This window comes from Panthera pardus, unplaced genomic scaffold (genome assembly GCF_024362965.1).
Source record: "Panthera pardus isolate Hobbes unplaced genomic scaffold, ASM2436296v1 HiC_scaffold_3, whole genome shotgun sequence".
Taxonomy (NCBI): Eukaryota; Metazoa; Chordata; class Mammalia; order Carnivora; family Felidae; genus Panthera; species Panthera pardus.
The window spans coordinates 42,884,370-42,902,092 of record NW_026526876.1 but is presented as its reverse complement, the minus strand read 5'-3'; positions in this window follow the sequence as shown (position 1 = coordinate 42,902,092).

The window sequence follows — 17,723 nt, the reverse complement described above, 5'->3', positions numbered from 1 at the left end:
AAGAATGAAGATACATATACCTTTGTGCCTATCTGTCTTCTTCAAATTTCCCGCATCAAGCATTCCTTTGTATTCAGCTAAGTTTTTTTGAAACCAAGGGGATTCCTTCCCTTCTTCTTCCCTGGGAATAAAGGAGGACCACTCATTCACAGGATATAATTTCAAGTCCCCTCACCTTTTTCTCGAGATACACCAGCATGTTTAATACACAGAAGCAGGTCTGATCTCAAGATGTGGACTGACTCTCACAGAGTGGACAGAGAGCAGCAACAACAACTCTGACTTCTGGCACCATGAATATGGCAATATGACTCAAGCTTACATTGGCGTTTATTAACCTGTCTTGTGGCTTGACCATTTGTGTTGTACTTCTAGCAGTCCGAGGGCCTGCATTTTCCTTCCATGTACCAAGATTGGTGAATGCTCCGTGAATTCTGTCCTTAAACTATCTGTGGTCAGAGGAAGTGCCAGCATGGGTCCTGAAGACTGGGCTCAAAGATGCTAGAGTATAAACCAGAAAGGGTCAAAGCAGGGGAAATGGGATCATAGTAGCAGAGGGGAGCCCATGGTCAGAGCCAAAGGGCAAGTGTTCAGCCAATGTCAAGAAATGGAGAAAGGCATCAGGAGTTTGGTAACAGACTGGGTTAAAAAATGAATTCGCTGTAACCTTGGGAAATAGGACTACACTTGTGCTCTTGTAAGATATCAGGGACTGAGTTTTCCAAGATATTGGCTGTGCAGCTTGGGAATGGTTTGGTCGATCTAGAAGAATTCAGTAGGGGTGATTAATTTGCTTGTCTTGATACTTATCTCTATTAAATTCAGTCTTGCTATATTTGGTTCATTGTTACAGCTCAATAAGAAATTTGTGGGACCTGGTTCTGCCACCCATATGTTAGTTCTTATTTCTAGCTCTGCGATCCACACATATGATCATTGCGTATTCCAGGTATTCATACCAAATCCATTGAAATCCATCACCAAAGACCCCTGCTGCATCTTCCAGGGATGGTCATTCAATCCTAGGCCCCACTGCTTCCCTTCTTGTCTCTGAGGATAACCTGAGAGACCCCATGAAACCCGCTATTGCAGAACATTTCTCCAGATCCAACAGCTTAATGACCCTAACCAAAAAAGACATGGGATGAATTTGACAAGGCTTGTTCTAGTGAGCAGGTTATATCTCATCTCAGCGTTTCCCCCTCCAGGCTAAGTAAGCCCAAGGGCTCTAATATTTTCCTCATAACAGAAAGGAGAATAATGAAGTGCAATAAATAGAGTGACATTAAGCTACATTCATATCCAGTCGGGTGATGTACAAATTTCCATTCCCAAATACATTTATTCCCAAATATTTTTATTGTTGTGTGGGGTCACTTTGCCTAAAGATTCCTGCTGTCTGGATACCCAAACACATATCCACAAAGTAACCTGATCTTGGTACTGGATCTGATCTGGGGACCAGCAATTAGCTTTGCTGGTCTAGAAACTCTTTGATAAGTCCTCTAGAATTGAACAGATTCATGAAACCCGACCCATGACAAACATACACTCATTCAATAAATTCATTTATTCATTTGAAAAAAAATGCTTCTTTGTATCTACTTGGTGATTGGCACACTGGTTCTGGATGCTGGGATACAGCAGCAAAGAAGATAAAGAGTCCTCACAGGGTTACATCAGAGGGAAGAGGCAGATAATAAATAAGTAGGCAAATAAATTTTTTAAAATGTAATTTCAAATAGCTGTAAGTGTCATGAAAAAAATAATGCAGGTTGGGGGTTAAAGAATGACTGCTGTGTTACGAATGGATAATTGATCATGTTAATATATTAATGTGTGATATGGATTTCCTTTCCTGTGACCAGTGCTTTAGTTTTCACTTACAGAGTTCAGGAAAGCTAATTGGCATACATGTTAATTTGGAAAGCAAGGAAAGCAGGAAGGATGGTAGGAAAGGCAGAGGATGGTGGGAAAGCCAGGAGGAGGGTAGGAGATCCAAGAGGATGGAAGGAAAGACAAAAGGATAGTAGCCTGTCCTCTTGTGTTGAAACCTCCAGGAGAACCCAATGGAATGGTAAGAAATGAGATACAGAAGGAAGAACAGTAACTAACTATGTATGGTTCAGCAAAAAAAAAAAAAAAAAAAGTGTATATATATATATATATATATATATATATATATATATGAACCTAAGCTCAAATGACATGTTACAACATGATCTGATTTCACCTCCTAACCCCAAGCCAAAAAATATGAAGACAATGAATGTGCAGTTCTGGGTTCTTCTGACTTGACAATGCCCCACTCTGTGGGCTCTGTGTGAGCCCACCCTATCTTGGGTATGGCACTTGAAAAGAAAGGAAGGCAGCAGAGACCTGTTCACTCATGCCAGCATATATTTATCATCTCATTTAGAGCCTGTGTAGTGCTTTTTGGCTAATACAGCAATTTAAAGACAAAGAAACTTCAGCTGAATCTGACTTATCAATTTCCATCTTTTAAAAAAATTTTGTTTAATGTTTATTTATTTTTGAGAGAGAGAGCAGGGGAGGGGCAGCGAAAGAAGGAGATACAGAACCAAAGCAGGCTCCAGGCTCTGAGCTGTCAGCACAGAGCCCAACGTGGGGCTCACAAACCGTGAGATCATGCCCTGAGCCGACCGAACTCTGACGCTTAACTGACTGAGCTACCCAGGCGCCTCTCAATTTCCATCTTGAGGCCTTCACCAGCCTCAGAGAAGTCTGGTCTAGATGAGAATAAAAAATAATAGTTACAAATTTTAAGCACTTTCTATGTGCCAGCACTTTCCTAAGTATTATACCTGGACTCATTTCTTTTAATTCAACAAAAAAATCCGCAGTGTATTAGTTAAGATGGCTAACTGCTGTATCAAATATGTCTCCAAAGAAATAATGGTTTGTTCAATAGAATTTCTTTTTTATCATACATATAATCTAAGGTGGTTCCAGGTTGCTAAAGGGCGTCTGCTCCACACAGTCATTCAGGTATCCAGAATGTTAGAGTCTCTGCCACATGGAACCAGTGGGGAAAGTAAAGATGATGAATATAGAAGTTTTTAACAGGTCAGGCTTGGAGGAGTTGCAGACTACTGCTCATATACTACTGGCTAGAAGTTGGTCACATGGCTACTCCTAAAACTTTAGGAGAGGTTGGGAAATGCGGTCTCACCGTATGCCTGGGGGAGGAAAGGGCAACAAGGAACTGTTAATATTATCTTGAGTTTACATATGAAGACACCAAGGTTCAGAAAATTTAAGGTTTTTTTGTTCCAGATAGTAACTAAGTACATATATAAGCAAGTAGGTAGGTAAGCTAGGGTCCGGTTCCAATGAAGTTAATCCAACTCTAGGGACATTGTTTTTAATGTTTATTTATTTTTGAGAGAGAGAGACAGAGAGTGTGTGCATGAGTGGGGGAGGGGTAGAGAGAGAGGGAGACAGAGGTTCCGAAGCAAGCACCATGCTGACAGCACAGAGCCCAATGTGGGGCTTAACTCACAAACTGTGAGATCATGACCTGAGTGAAATCAGAGGTTTAACTGACTGAGCCACCCAGGCACCCCAACTCTAGAGATATTCTTTTTTTTTTTTTTAATATAATTTATTGTCGAGTTGGCTAACATACAGTGTATACAGTGTGGTCTTGGTTTGGGAGATTAGATTCCTGTGGTTCATCGCTTACATACAACACCCAGTGCTCATCCCAACAAGTGCAGACATTCTTAACAAATGTGCTGTATGGTGTCTTGAAGGATATGCAGACTGTGGTAAACCTTCCAGATTTACAGCCTCTCTCTCTCCTCTGGGTAGTACCAAGCACACAATGCCAAGTTTTTGCTTATCTGATCCCCATTTTTCTACACTTTTTTTTGGCTAACCAACCCATTTCCATTGCCATAGTCTTCCTTCTCACGGGTTAATATCTATTAGGCTGGGATCAACGTGCCTTTTCCCTTTGTCCAGGAAAAATTTCCATATCCTATTTCTGCATTGATTTTGCCGACGAACTCAGAACTCTCAGGTGTATTTCGCTGTTTCTTCCACTCAGATGAGTGTTCCTTTAGTCAATAAGTCACTGTGGAGACTCAGGCTATTTCTATGCATCATTTCTACACCTGTGCTTTAAGACAGTCATGCCCGCTTTCTCTTTTGTTGTCACTATCAGGATGTCCTATTCCAAGCTGTTACTCCTCTGGTCCCTGGTTCTGCTTGTCTGTCTCTAGTCAGTTTTCCTGACCTCGTGAGCACCCTCTCTTCGCAGGAGTAAGCAAGTCCATGAGAGCGCAGAGGTTTAAAATTTCACAAAATCGTGCAATGACTGTTTAGGCCCTGCCCTGCCCACATTGCAACACCTTTCTCAATTCCTTCCCAGTTCTGAACACACACTCTCCTCCCACCGTAAAATCTACCTCTCATTCTAGGTACAAGGAGTGTTTTCAAGATAGGAGGAATGAGCCTGCCATTTGATGCCAATTCAGAGGGGTTTGTCATCAGGAGACCAGGTGATCCAGCCTCCCCATCTCAGGGAATGAGAACCACAAATGTCTGAGTAGAGTATGTAACTATGTCCAAGGAAAAATTATAGCTCTGACTATCTAACTATATTTTGATCTGATAATCCTTTAAGAAGAAACGGGATGCTACTTTTTTCCTGCAATGCAGCATTTCAGAGAAGGTAAAAACACTAACCTGAAGAGAAAGTGGTAAGAAATTAACTGTGTACCTTTCCCCTTTAAGCTAGAGATCCATTATAGTTTATCCCAATTATTTTTAAGTATGTATTCCTATATTCAAAGCTCTGTATATAGGAAATATATTGTGTAGGGTGGGAAGTATAAAAGTGACCTTGTCATTCTTTTCTAAAATTGTGAATAGGTTCCTTACTATTCAGCTAGGAGGAAAAGTGTGCAAAATCTACAAAATGCATCCTCTGTTATTTCAACCATGAACTTTACTGTTCATTATCTATAAAGTTTTATAATATGAATATTCAACTCTATAGGTAATATAATATAATATAATATATAAAATAATCAATATAACTCTGACCAATTTGGGCTGATGACATTCCATTTTCATAATGACCTTCTACCCCTCTTGGGAAAAAAGTGGTGAGAAATGGAATGGACAGTAGGTTTGCATGACATGGGGATTAAAATATTTGAGAAAGATAAGCAGGGAGAAATGCCTATGTGAAGAAGTTTATCCCAAGGTGGAGAGACAAGAAGGTTCTGAGATGCTGGTAGCCTTTGGTGGGATTGAATGCTTTGAGTGCTAACTTCAAGGTACCACCCAGATGTTCCTCTGAACCTGAGGAGATTTCAGAAATTTATTGGAAAAGGAAGATGATTGCAACACTGAATTATGTGCTCCACAAAGTCAGTGACCTGTCTTGTTCTCCACTGTGCCCCCAGTTTCAACCACAATGCCAGGCACGTGGTAGCTGCTAATCAAATATTTGTTGAATAAGTGTTGGATGAATGAATGACAATGACAAGAATCAGGCTACTCTTTGGGGTTGCTTGTAAAGAAGTTATAATATTGCTTCCTCTATGTCATTGGCAGTGTGGAGGTCAAGCTAGGGTAATGACGTCCATGATTAAGAATGCAACAGGTTAAGAATGGCCAAGAAGAGGTCCAATGGTTGAGGCTACCACATGGCAAACTGAGGTCACAGCATAACAGAATGACAAGCCAGCAGCAAGAAGCAAATGAACAAACCCCATCCTTTCCAGGACCTTCCAGGGGAAGGCAGGAGACCAGAGAATTTAGGGACCAATGATTCTACAGGGGAATCAAACTACTGATATCAAACTACTGTGCATTATTGCTTGTATCCTTAGCAGTGACTGTATTTCTCTCCTCTTATCACCTCCCCGGTTCCTGCTTTGCTCCCTTGATGCTAATGTGACTTGGGCAAAATGAAGGTAAGTTTCTATTTTTTAAAAAAATCTTTCTCTCTGAAACATAAGTCTAATTCTGCTTTGTGGAATAAGAACGCTAAATAAATCTATTTTCTTTCCTACATGTTAGTCCTTCAAACGGAGAATGTATGATAGGAAAAAATCCCACCTTCCTTTTATGTCAGAAAGATCCAGAAATTATTTCTCCCTACTTATATTGTGGTTGTGGGAGAATTTTGTTCAAGTTATACCTTACAGTCTCTCTCCTCACCTTCTTGAGGCTCAAAGGAGAATTTAATTAAGACACCTCAAATTGATTAATGAACAGAGGTTGTACTCCCCAGTTCACTTTTCTGACAGTTCCAAAGTCATTTCAGGTTGGAGGCATATTAATCTGGCTTTTTCTTTTTTTTTTTTTGTACAAGGTTAAAATGTGTTCACTGTCCAGTATGTAGGGCCCAGGGAGATAGAATTTCTTTCTTTGTCATTTATTACACACTGTCAAATTTATAAGATCAAAACTACATGGAAACAAATAATTTACTGAATGCTTAAATCTGGTTCTGATCCCAACAATAGTTCCTTGGTATAAGATTGCCTTTATTTCCACCCTTTGTTCCCAGGGGTTCTTCTGATGTAGGAGAGAAAGGATCTGGAAGAAATCTCCCCCAGCTGGCCTCCATCAATTCAGCTCATTTTGCACAGAATGGATGTATATGTCTGCTGTAGTGAGTCTCTTTCCCCACCCTTCAGCTCAGGAAACTATAGAATGGCTGGCTTCCTTCTTGTTGGCTCCGAGCAGAGAGGAAGTGGGTGTACATGTGGTGACTTTTGTTAGATAACTGGAGATCTGAAACACACACATTACAGATTAAAACTTAAATAAGGTTTGCATCCCTCCTTCTCACCATGACCCTGTCTTCATTGACTTAGCAGCATCAACTGCCTTGGAGAATATTGACGGAAGGAAGACTTAGAAAGAACAGAGGCAAATTCTTTCTTTCCTTCCTTAAAAAAAAATCCAAATAGACTCTTGAAACTCAGGGCAGAGGCACTATTCTTGAAATCTAAAGCCTTTTGTTTTTGCAGGCGAGACAAGAGATAAGGTTGTTTTTTGTTTTGTTTTTAAAGGCTCAAACTCCAAAGGAAGCCAGGTATAGAATTAGTTCCCTCTATAGCTTTCTACAGAAAAAGGTGACAGCCTGGATGAAAAGGAGCTTCAGGGAAAGACAAGGGAGCTTAGCTGCCAGTTGGTCCTAGAGATGGGTCTGGTCCTTTCCCTTTGCCCCTGAATAAGCCTGGAAGAGACTGATGACAGCAGAATGGAGCCCAGAGAGAGGGGGACATCTGAGAAAAGGAGACCTGTATTTGCTTCCTAGATAAAGCCTGAGGGGATAGCGATGCTTTAGAGAAGTGTTTTACATCCATTTTGGAAAATAGCTCACAGCATAAATGGGGATGGGGCAGATCTAAGCAGAGAGAGCTGGAGATAGCATCCCCCCCCACACACCCAACAGGCCCTTATGACACCTGAGAGGCACAGAAGGGTGGGGAAAGAGCCAAAAGTTCCACACACCCCTTTGGGGGACACAGAGTAGCAGACAGAGGATGGCTTACAGGAGACTGGCCATTAGAATGAGGAGGATGACCTCTGTGGATTTGTCCACTGACGATAAGGCACAATGGAACATATGCTGGCAGACACAGAAGGGACCCAAGATAGACCAGAGTTTATATATGGTGCATTAAATCCCAACAAATTCCATCAGATATGGGAGGATAGTTGTAGACCAGACACCACATCCCACCAAAGTCCCTCTTAAAGTCAGATGCCATTTTGCAGGTAGGATGAGCAGAATACTGGTGAATCTCAGCCTAAAGTGCCTGGAAGGAAGATTGGTTAACTAATTGACTGAGTTTAACTGATTTAATAGCTTATGTTTTCTACATCAGACAGAATGAAGGCTCTGGCTAGGTATTGAATGAGAGAATAATGTTTACAAAGTTATAGTCTTTGTGTCCATTGCGTTTTTTAAAAAGTTTATTTATTTTGAGAGAGACAGAGACAGTGAAAGTGGGGGAGGTGCAGAAAGAGGGGGAGACAGAGAATCCCAAGCAGGCTCTGTGCTGTCAGCGCAGAGTCTGACCGGGGCTTGAACTCATGAACCATGAGATCACGACCTGAGAAGAAATCAAGAGCCAGACATTTAATCTACTGAGCCACCCAGGCACCCCAATACTCACTATTTAAATTAGGGTTCTTGGTGGCAAAGGGCCTGCTTAGAAACTGATTTCTTTTAATCTCCTTACAGGTTTTGGTTTTTTTTGGTAATGTTTTTATTTATTTTTGAGAGACAGAGACAGAGCATGAGTCAGGGAGGGGCAGAGAGAGAGGGAGACATAGAATCTGAAGCAAGCTCCAGGCTCTGAGCTGTAAGCACAGAGCCCGACATGGGGCTCGAACCCACAAACCGCAAGATCATGACCTGAGCTGAAGTCAGAAGCTTAACCGACTAAACCACCCAGGAGCCCCTACAAGTTTTTTAATACGGGGATGATTTGACTTTCCTAATTTGCTTGACCCCTTCATGATTTTCTTCTTGCTTATCATTACAGTAATATTAAAATTTGAACAAATATAATTGTCATGTTGAACATCAGGATTTGAATGATGCAACAGAAAACAACCTGATTCTGTTCTAACCACTGCTCCTGCATATCCATTTTTGAGGGTGAACTCTTTCTTAGTCTCTTGGATACAATCCAGCGTAGGACCTATGATGTTTCAGGCTTCTCTGAGATCATTAAAATGTCTTTGGTCACTTTAGTCTTTAGAGCAAGCAAATATTCAAAATGTAATTTGATGTAATTAAATCTATTTGAAAAAATTCAAGTTAGATCCTTATAGTTCCCAGCAGATGAATTTTATGTAGATTAAGTATCTTTCAAAAATGTAAAAACCAGAAGAAAGCATTGTCAGGTAGGAAACAAATTAGGGACAGACGAGGGCTACAAACGTAAAAGCCAGGTGAGAGGTCATTGAAAAAGACTGTTATATTGAGCTACCTAAAAATGTAAGTCATTTGTCACCAACACCAAACACACAATGTAAAGATGTATGGCAAACTGGAAAACCCATTTACAACAAACAAAATGAAGGGTGAGGAGCCCTAAAGTAAAAAAGAAAACAATTCTAATCACACAAACATTAACATTGGTATAAAAATGTGCAAAGGACACACATAAATTGGCATGATTGAAATGACTGGTGCTTAAGTATGATGAGAGTAGGGTGAAACCTTGGCCTGTGTCACCTCTCCAAAGAGTCACATGGTGACAAATTTCATGGGGGGACATATCATGAGAAGTATCCCATGAGCTTTAAAATGAGCACTTCTTGGGGCTCCTGGGTGGCTCAGTTGTTAAGCGTCTGACTTGGGCTCAGGTCATGATCTCATGGTTAGTGGGTTCAAGCCCCACGTTGGGCTCTGTGCTGACAGCTCAGAGCCTGGAGCTTCCTTCAGATTCTGTGTGTTCCTCTCTCTCTTCCCCTCCCCCACTCGTGTTCTGTCTGTCTGTCTCTCTCAAAAATTAAATAAACATTTTAAAAAATTTTAAAAAGCACTCCTTTGACTACAAAAATTCCATTTCTAAGAATCTAAAGAGATATATAATTCCAAATACATATTTAAACATAGTTCCTGCTCATACATGACTTAAAATGGTGACCCATTGGAAACAGTACCTACAGGCAGGGATAGGGTCTCTTCCATGATGATTTACGCCTAATCTGTGATGGGTGGTATGCAGCCATTTTTAAACATCCTGTTTTAAAATGGCATTCAATGGCAGGAGCAATAATAATGCTATAAGATTAAGTGAAAAAGAGCAGGATACAAATTTCTGCATGATGTGTGGTGCCGATTTTACTACATACATGTGTGTTTATGGGTTTGTGTGTATCTTCATAGAAAGACTCCAGAAGAGGGGCGCCTGGGTGGCTCAGTTGATTGAGCATCTGACTCTTGATTTTGGCTCAGGTCATGATCTCCTGGTTGTGGGGTCGAGCCCCACATTGGGCTCCATGCTGAGTGTGGAGTCTGCTTAAGAGTCTCTCTCTCTCTCTTCCCATTCCCTGCTTGTGCTCTCTCTGAATAAATAAATAAGTAAACAAATAAGAAAGATTCTAAAAAATATGTTTTTAATGTTTATTTATTTTTGAGAGAGACAGAGACAGAGCATGAGTGGGGGAGAGGCAAAGAGTGAGGGAAACACAGAATCCGAAGCAGACTCCAGGCTCTCAGCTGTCAGCACAGAGCCCGATGTGGGTCTTGAACCCACTAACCATGAGATCATGACCTGAGCCAAAGTTGGACACTCAACGACTGAGCCACCCAGACACCCCAATGAGAAAGATTCTAGAAGAAAACACACACAATGTACACAATGTCTATGTATATTTTAAGTGAGGGAAATAATTCTACCTATCAAGGATTAATCTTTTTCCTCCTTATCTTTCTAATTTTATGATTTTGTAATCTGATGAGAACATTATAAATTGGCACATCAAGGAAAATCATGAAGCAAAAAAAATCTTATTTTTGGCATTTATTATTTTTCCTTTGAATCCAATCAAAGGAAGGAATACAGGACTTTCAGATGGCAAGTTGCCAACATCACAGATCGGGATTTTAATGAATTCCCTCCTTCTGAGGCCTAATTTAGACCCAATTTAAAGTAAACAAAACAAACATATTACTCCATAAAGAAGAATGAGCACTTCTTTGTTGTGCAGGCTTTGAATTTGAATCTCTTTATAAAATGAAAAATAGAGCAAAAAATTAGCTTAATAAGCTAGACTGTTCCTCTGCTCAGGCTTTTCTCATTAAAGGTTTAATAACATAGAATGCCATTAGAAAATGTAGGTTTATACAGTGTGTCAGTGACTCCGTTTTCTTCTCCCTGAATGTTGACAAGGGAATATTCTAGATGCGGGGATCAGCATGTTTGGGAAATAATCTGTGGTTCTTCAGTGACCTCAGTCCTTCCATCTCACATCTTTCTTCCCTACCAAACACACCTGCACATCTCCCCCACACACGCACACTCTAACTTGTTTTGTCAACATAACCCACCACTAGTGAGCAGTCTAGACTTCACATCAGCACACCTCTTAATGATGCTCCCAATCCCACAGAATGAAAAGCTGATGACTGACCCCAAGATGAGAATCCCCTCAGAAGAGGGGAATGAATGGCGGGATGGACAGCTATGTTCTCAGTAAGCCGAATCTGTCTTTCAGCCCATGACATGACCAGCAGCAGGACAACACGAATGTAATGTGCTTTGTCTGTCTTAGTCCATTGGAGCTGCTATAACAAAAATACCATAAGCCAGGTGGCTTATAAATAGCAAATATTTAGGGGCACCTGGGTGGCTCAGTCGGTTGACTTTGGCTCAGGTCATGATCTCACGGCTCGTTTGTTTGAACCCTCCATCAGGCTCTGTGCTGACAGCTCAGAGTCTGGAGCCTGCTTCAGATTCTTTGTCTCCCTCTCTTTAACCCTTCTCTACTTACACTCTCTCTCTCTCTCTCTCAAAAATAAATAATAAACTTTAAAAACAATTTTAATAAATAAATAACAATTATTTATTTCTCGCAGTTTTCACAAGTCCAAGGTCATGGCAATGACAGATCCAGTGTCTTGTGAGGACCCCCTTCCTCATAGACAGCTGTCTTCACAGTGGTGGGAGAGCTCCCTGGGGTCTGTTTTACAAAAGCACTAATCCCATTCATGGGGGCTCCACTCTCATGACCTAAGCACCTCCCAAAGGCCCACCTCCTATACCATCACATGGTGGGGGTGGGGGGGGGTGGGGGGTAGGATTTTGGTATACGAATTGGGGATGGGGATGCACATATTTGCTCTATAGCACTGTCCAAAGCATTAACAGCAGATGTGAAAGAGCACAGATTTGTTGATCACAGGTCCCAGGCTGCTCACTCTTTACTGAGAACAGCAGATTGCTGTTTAGAAACAGCTGGTCCTGGTGAGAAAGATGTGTGCTCGCTGTATTTGTTCTACTGAGTTTTCACCTCACCCCGTGAGGTAAGTGCTTTCGTCTCAAATGGGCAGACGAGGAAAGTGAGGCTCAGAGCAGCTTAAACCGCCTGCACCTAGTTTGTTCAGGCCCTTCCTCCACCACTGCTCCTCTCTCAGCTAAGCAGACAGCCCTAGATGTATCTCAGCTCTTCTGGACATGAAATGTTGGCTGAGCCATGCCCCAGGCAGCTTCCAGCACAGGTTGACAGAGAAGTCCTGAACTTCTCCCCACTTCTTCCCTACCCAGACCAACTTTTACTTTACTATTATTATTTTAATGTTTATTTTACTTATTTTGACTGACTGAGAGAGATACAGTGTGAGCAGGGGAGGGGCAGAGAGAGGGGGAGACACAGAACCTGAAGCAGGCTTCAGGCTCTGAGCTGTCAGCACAGAGCCCAACACGGGGCTCGAACTCATAAAATGTGAGATCATGACCTGAGCCAAAGTCAGAGCTTAACTGACTGAGCCACCCAGGCACCCCACCCAGGCCGACTTCTAGAAAGGACTTTGTTTCTAAGGTATTTGTTCTTTGGTGTATCATTGGGTCTCCTCACACAGCTACTGTCTGTTGAAAGTAAATGGGATTATTTTCCTTCAAAACCTTCAGCCGTCTCTTCCTTCCTGATATCTCTTCATCCTTCCCCTTTTATAATATGACTTGAAATCATTAACTTCTAAAAACTAAAACTCATTTACACAGATATATTACCTCTCTCAGGCCTATTTTGTTTTCAAGGCTCATGTAATTAATTGTGGAGGAACAAGCTTTATCCACTATACAAAAATTTGCAGGATCATAAAACACCATGGATATATGCTTCCTTCCGCCTTCTCTCCTGTTCTATTCCTTTCCATTCCTTCCTTCCTTCCTTCCTTCCTTCCTTCCTTCCTTCCTTCCTTCCTTCCCTCCTTCCTTCTTTCCTCCCCTGCTTCCTCCAACCAAGAAGGTGACTATACAGCCTTGTTTTCCCAGAACAGTCTTGATTTTCAAATGTTGTACTGGTATAATTATGGCTATCACCCACTTTCACTATCAGAGGTGTCCTGGTTTGAGTGGAAAATTATATGATCTCTCAATGCAGGCAACACGCATTTATTGAGCCTCTAATATACAATCTACTATAGCTAGGACACCATGCTGGGTACTCAAGATGCACAGACAGTTCTCAGCCTGCAGTTAAGTCAACGAACACAGTGTTTCCTGTGGGCCTGCTGAGTGCTACAAAAGACAAGGCTGCACCAGGAGAATTGCCGTGGGTTTACTGAAGCAGACTACTCTGGTTTCCAAGCCCAGCATAGTTTAGAACTTGGGCCAAGTTGGCCCCAAAGAATCACTGTTTCTTTATCTATCAAAAGGGCATACCCATGGGGCTGTGGAGAGAATTAAAATGGATAATGTTAATAAAGCATCTAGCACACAGCCTGGTACTTTGAGACTTAAAAATGGTAGATATTATCAATATTTTATTATTATTACCATCATTACTATTTTATTGTCTTTGTAATTATAAGAGAATTGCATGCTTATTGTAAGCAAATTCAACAACACAGAAATATAGGGTGAAAAGTTACCTTCACATTGCACCCCAATTCCACTGCAAAGTTGGTTAGTGTTCGGTTTGTGGGTATCCTTCTACATCTTGTTCCATTCATAAACAAACTCTACATAGAGAAAGAGAGAGGCATGCGTGGTATAAATGTGACAGGATTCTAAATGGGATATCTCCTATTGTTTAAAAATTTTTTTTAACGTTTATTTATTTTTGAGACAGAGAGAGACAGAGCATGAATGGGGGAGGGTCAGAGAGAGGGAGACACAGAATCCGAAACAGGCTCCAGACTCCAAGCTGTCAGCACAGAGCCCGATGCGGGGCTCAAACTCACGGACTGCGAGATCATAACCTGAGCCGAAAGTCGGTCGCCTAACCAACTGAGCCACCCAGGCGCCCCTCTCCTATTGGTTTAGATTTGCAGTTAATGAACCAAGGGTGAAGACAATAGATATATGTGACCCATATTCTTTTTTTCAATATACAAAAACCATTTTATTTATAAGTCCAGTAATTTTTTTATATTTATTCTTTTTATTCTCTAGTTAACATATAGTGTAGTCTTGGGTTCAGGAGTAGAACCCAGTGGCTCATCACTTACATATAACAACCAGTGCTCATCCCAACAAGTGCACTCCTTAATGCCCATCACCCATTGTCCCCACACCCATCAACCCTCAATTTGTTGTCTGTATTTAAGAGTCTCTTATGGTTTGCCTCCCTCTCTGCTTATATCTTCTTTTTCCTTCCCTTCCCCTATGATCATCTGTTAAGTTTCTCAAATTCCACATATGAATGAAATCGTGCAATATCTGTCTTTCTCTGACTGACTTATTTTGCTTAGCATAATACCCTCCAGTTCCATCCACATTGTTGCAAATGACAAGATTTCATTATTTTTCATCAGCGAGTAGTATTCCATTGTGTGTGTGTGTATATATACATATATACACATATATAAAGATGTGGTACACACATACATACATACCACATCTTAATCCATTCGTTGGTTGATGGACATTTGGGCCCTTTCCATAATTTGGCTATTGTTGATAGTGCTGCCATAAACATTGGGGTGCATGTGCCCCTTCAAATCAACATTTTTTTATCCTTTGGAGACATTCCTAGTAGTTCGATTGCTGTGTGACCCATATTCTAAAGAGAGGCATGATACCCACTCACACAGGATTTACTGAAACAAAAATGAGAACAGTGACGTCACCGTTAAACTTATGTAAAGGCAGCTAGAAATTAATTTGAAATATTATTTGAAAGTAATTTATAGGAGTAAAGAGATATAGGTCTTTGGCTTTTCTCCTCTATTTCAGATCCAGTAAGGGGGCCCCCTACATGAATGGCTCATGCAGGTGAGAAAGGAAACAGAGTTCTGACTCCCAGGCTGAATGCCTGCAGAGCTGGATACTTGGTAAGCAAATATGTGAAGCAAGGCTGCAGGGTTCTGGGGAGAACCTGAGGTGTGTTTTCAGGGGTTTGGGATGTGCACACACACAGGGGCTGGTGACAACTTTCCTCTAGGAGGAGTCTGAGGACAGGAGGCTGTCGGGGGCCACCTGGGATGGCACAGCCTGAAGAGGGTCAGCAGTCTGGCATGTTGTACAGGGTGGGGAAAGAATGTGTGAGCTTTGCACATGGAGAATCACTAGACTTGAGCCTTCCCCAAAGTGTGCCCTGTTAGGGTTCAGGGACCCCAAAAGTAAGAGATTGTAGGGTAAATAGTTATAGGACAGGTGGAGAGTGACTCCCTTGGGTTATGTTGAAGATTCCCATCAGTATTTCTGAAGAACTCACAGATACACCTCCATATAAGTGAGCCCACCATGACAGAGGTCATTGACAGGATTATCACAGCAGTGGCCACATAGGACATTTGGCTCTTTCCTTCAAAACCTCCTTTTCCACGACTTGACCCTCTTGGGGTAGGAGTAAAGGAAGAAAAGTACAAGAACAGATATTCCCACCCCCTGCCCCATTACTGGTCTCCAAATTATGGTTAGCACTGTGCTGGTAGAGGGGAGAAGTTTTGAACTGGATGTGAAATTGAAGTTTTGATTCATTTTCTAATATCTTCAAGTGATCAGAAAAGGGGCTATGGGGCTGCCTATTGTAGTTATCATATGACTGGGAAGGTGGATCATGGAAATAAATGCACAGTTATTTTCTGCTTCTGAGTTCAACTTACATAATAAGCCACTTACACACATGCACACCAATACACACATATAACATATATGTGATAATCACAAAAGTAGAGGGCTTTTTTTAAATGTTTATTTATTTTTGAGAGAGAGAGAACGAGTGGGAGAGAAGCAGAGACAGACGGAGAGAGAGAGAGAGAGAGAGAGAGAGAGAGAGAGAGAGAGAGAGAGAGAATCCCAAGCAGTTTCCATGCTGTCAGCGTAGAGCCTGATGTCGGGCTTGATTCCACAAATTGCAAGATCATGACCTGAGCCGAGATCAAGAGTTAGACACTTAACCGACTGAGCCACTCAGGCACCCCTACTGTAGAGTTTTTTTTTAAAAAGACCTAAAACTATAACATTTTTATAACTTTCTTTCCTTGCTAATCAATATATAGTCTATGATAGTAAGTCTAGAACTGCCTTGTGCATTTAAATAGATTTATAGTATGCTATTTAGTGTATGTACAAAAATTTAACCATTCCTTTACATGGGGGACATTCAGATAGTTTCCAATTTTACACTGCTAGAAATAATGCTTCAGTATATTTCTTTTTATCCAAGTGCCAATATTTCTGTAGAAGAGATTCCTAGAAGTGAAATGATATGCGTATTTTAAAGTTTGGTAAATACTGCCAAATTGTCTTCCATAAAATTTGCATCAATTTATCTTCCCACCAAGAATGCATAAGAGCTCCTATCTCCTCACACCATTGCCAAGAACATACATAAATATTTTCTAATTTGAAAGACTAAAAAAACTATCTTATAATCATTATGTTTTTAGATTTTTTACTGTAGTGAGGTTGGGCATCTTCAAATAAGTTTTTAAAATTTTGTTTTTACGTAAATTGTCTATTTACCTTGCCCACTTTTTTATTGGATAATTTATCTTTTTACTGACAATGTTAGAGTGTTTTTCTCTGTCTACCTCTGTTTCTCTGTCTCTCTCTTTATGTACATGTATACACACAGACTGAAGAGAAATGTATATAACAAATGTATCTGTCTCTCTCTCTGTCTCTATGTCTATACACATAAATGTCTGTCGTTTATATCTTTCTCAGTTTATGGTTTACCTGTTTACCTCTTAAGGCTGCTTATGGTATCTTTTGCCTTACAAAAGTTTTACTTAGTATAGACTATCTTTAATTTGTTTTCACTTTGTGTGTTAACCTAGGAAGGATTTCTTTAATCTACTTCAATATTATGATGGTTTGAGTCTTCAGATCTTTGTTTGATTCATCTGTCATTAATTTTGTATTAGGTCAAGTGCCTTTATATATAATACAAAATAGGGGTACCTGGGTGGCTCAGTCGGTTAAGCATCCGACTTTGGCTCGGGTCATGATCTCACAGCTCATGGGTTCCAGACTCGAGTCGGGCTCTATGCTGACAGCTCAGAGCCTGGAGCCCTGCTTCAGATTCTGTGTCTCCTTCTCTCTCTGCCCCTCCCCTGCTCACATTCTCTCTCTCTCTCTCTCTCTCTCTCTCAAAAATAAATAAACATTAAAAAATTAAAAAATAATACAAGGGGCGCCTGGGTGGCTTGGTCGGTTAGCTTGGTCGGTTAAGCATCCGACTTCGGCTCAGGTCATGATCTCATGGTCCGTGGGTTCGAGCCCCGCGTCGGGCTCTGTGCTGACAGCTCAGAGCCTGGAGCCTGTTTCAGATTCTGTGTCTCCCGCTCTCTCTGCCCCTCCCCTGTTCATGCTCTGTCTCTCTCTGTCTCAAGAATAAATAAACGTTAAAAAAAAATTTTAAAAAAATAATACAAAATAAACATATAATATAACCAACAACCTTTTTTTTCCCCTGTTATATGAATCCATTTGTCTATCCTTATCTCAGCATCAATTTTATTACTGAAGCTTTTGGTATAAAGACAAATTCCCCCTAATTAAAGACAAGTTTATTGACTATTTTCTTGCATTTACTCT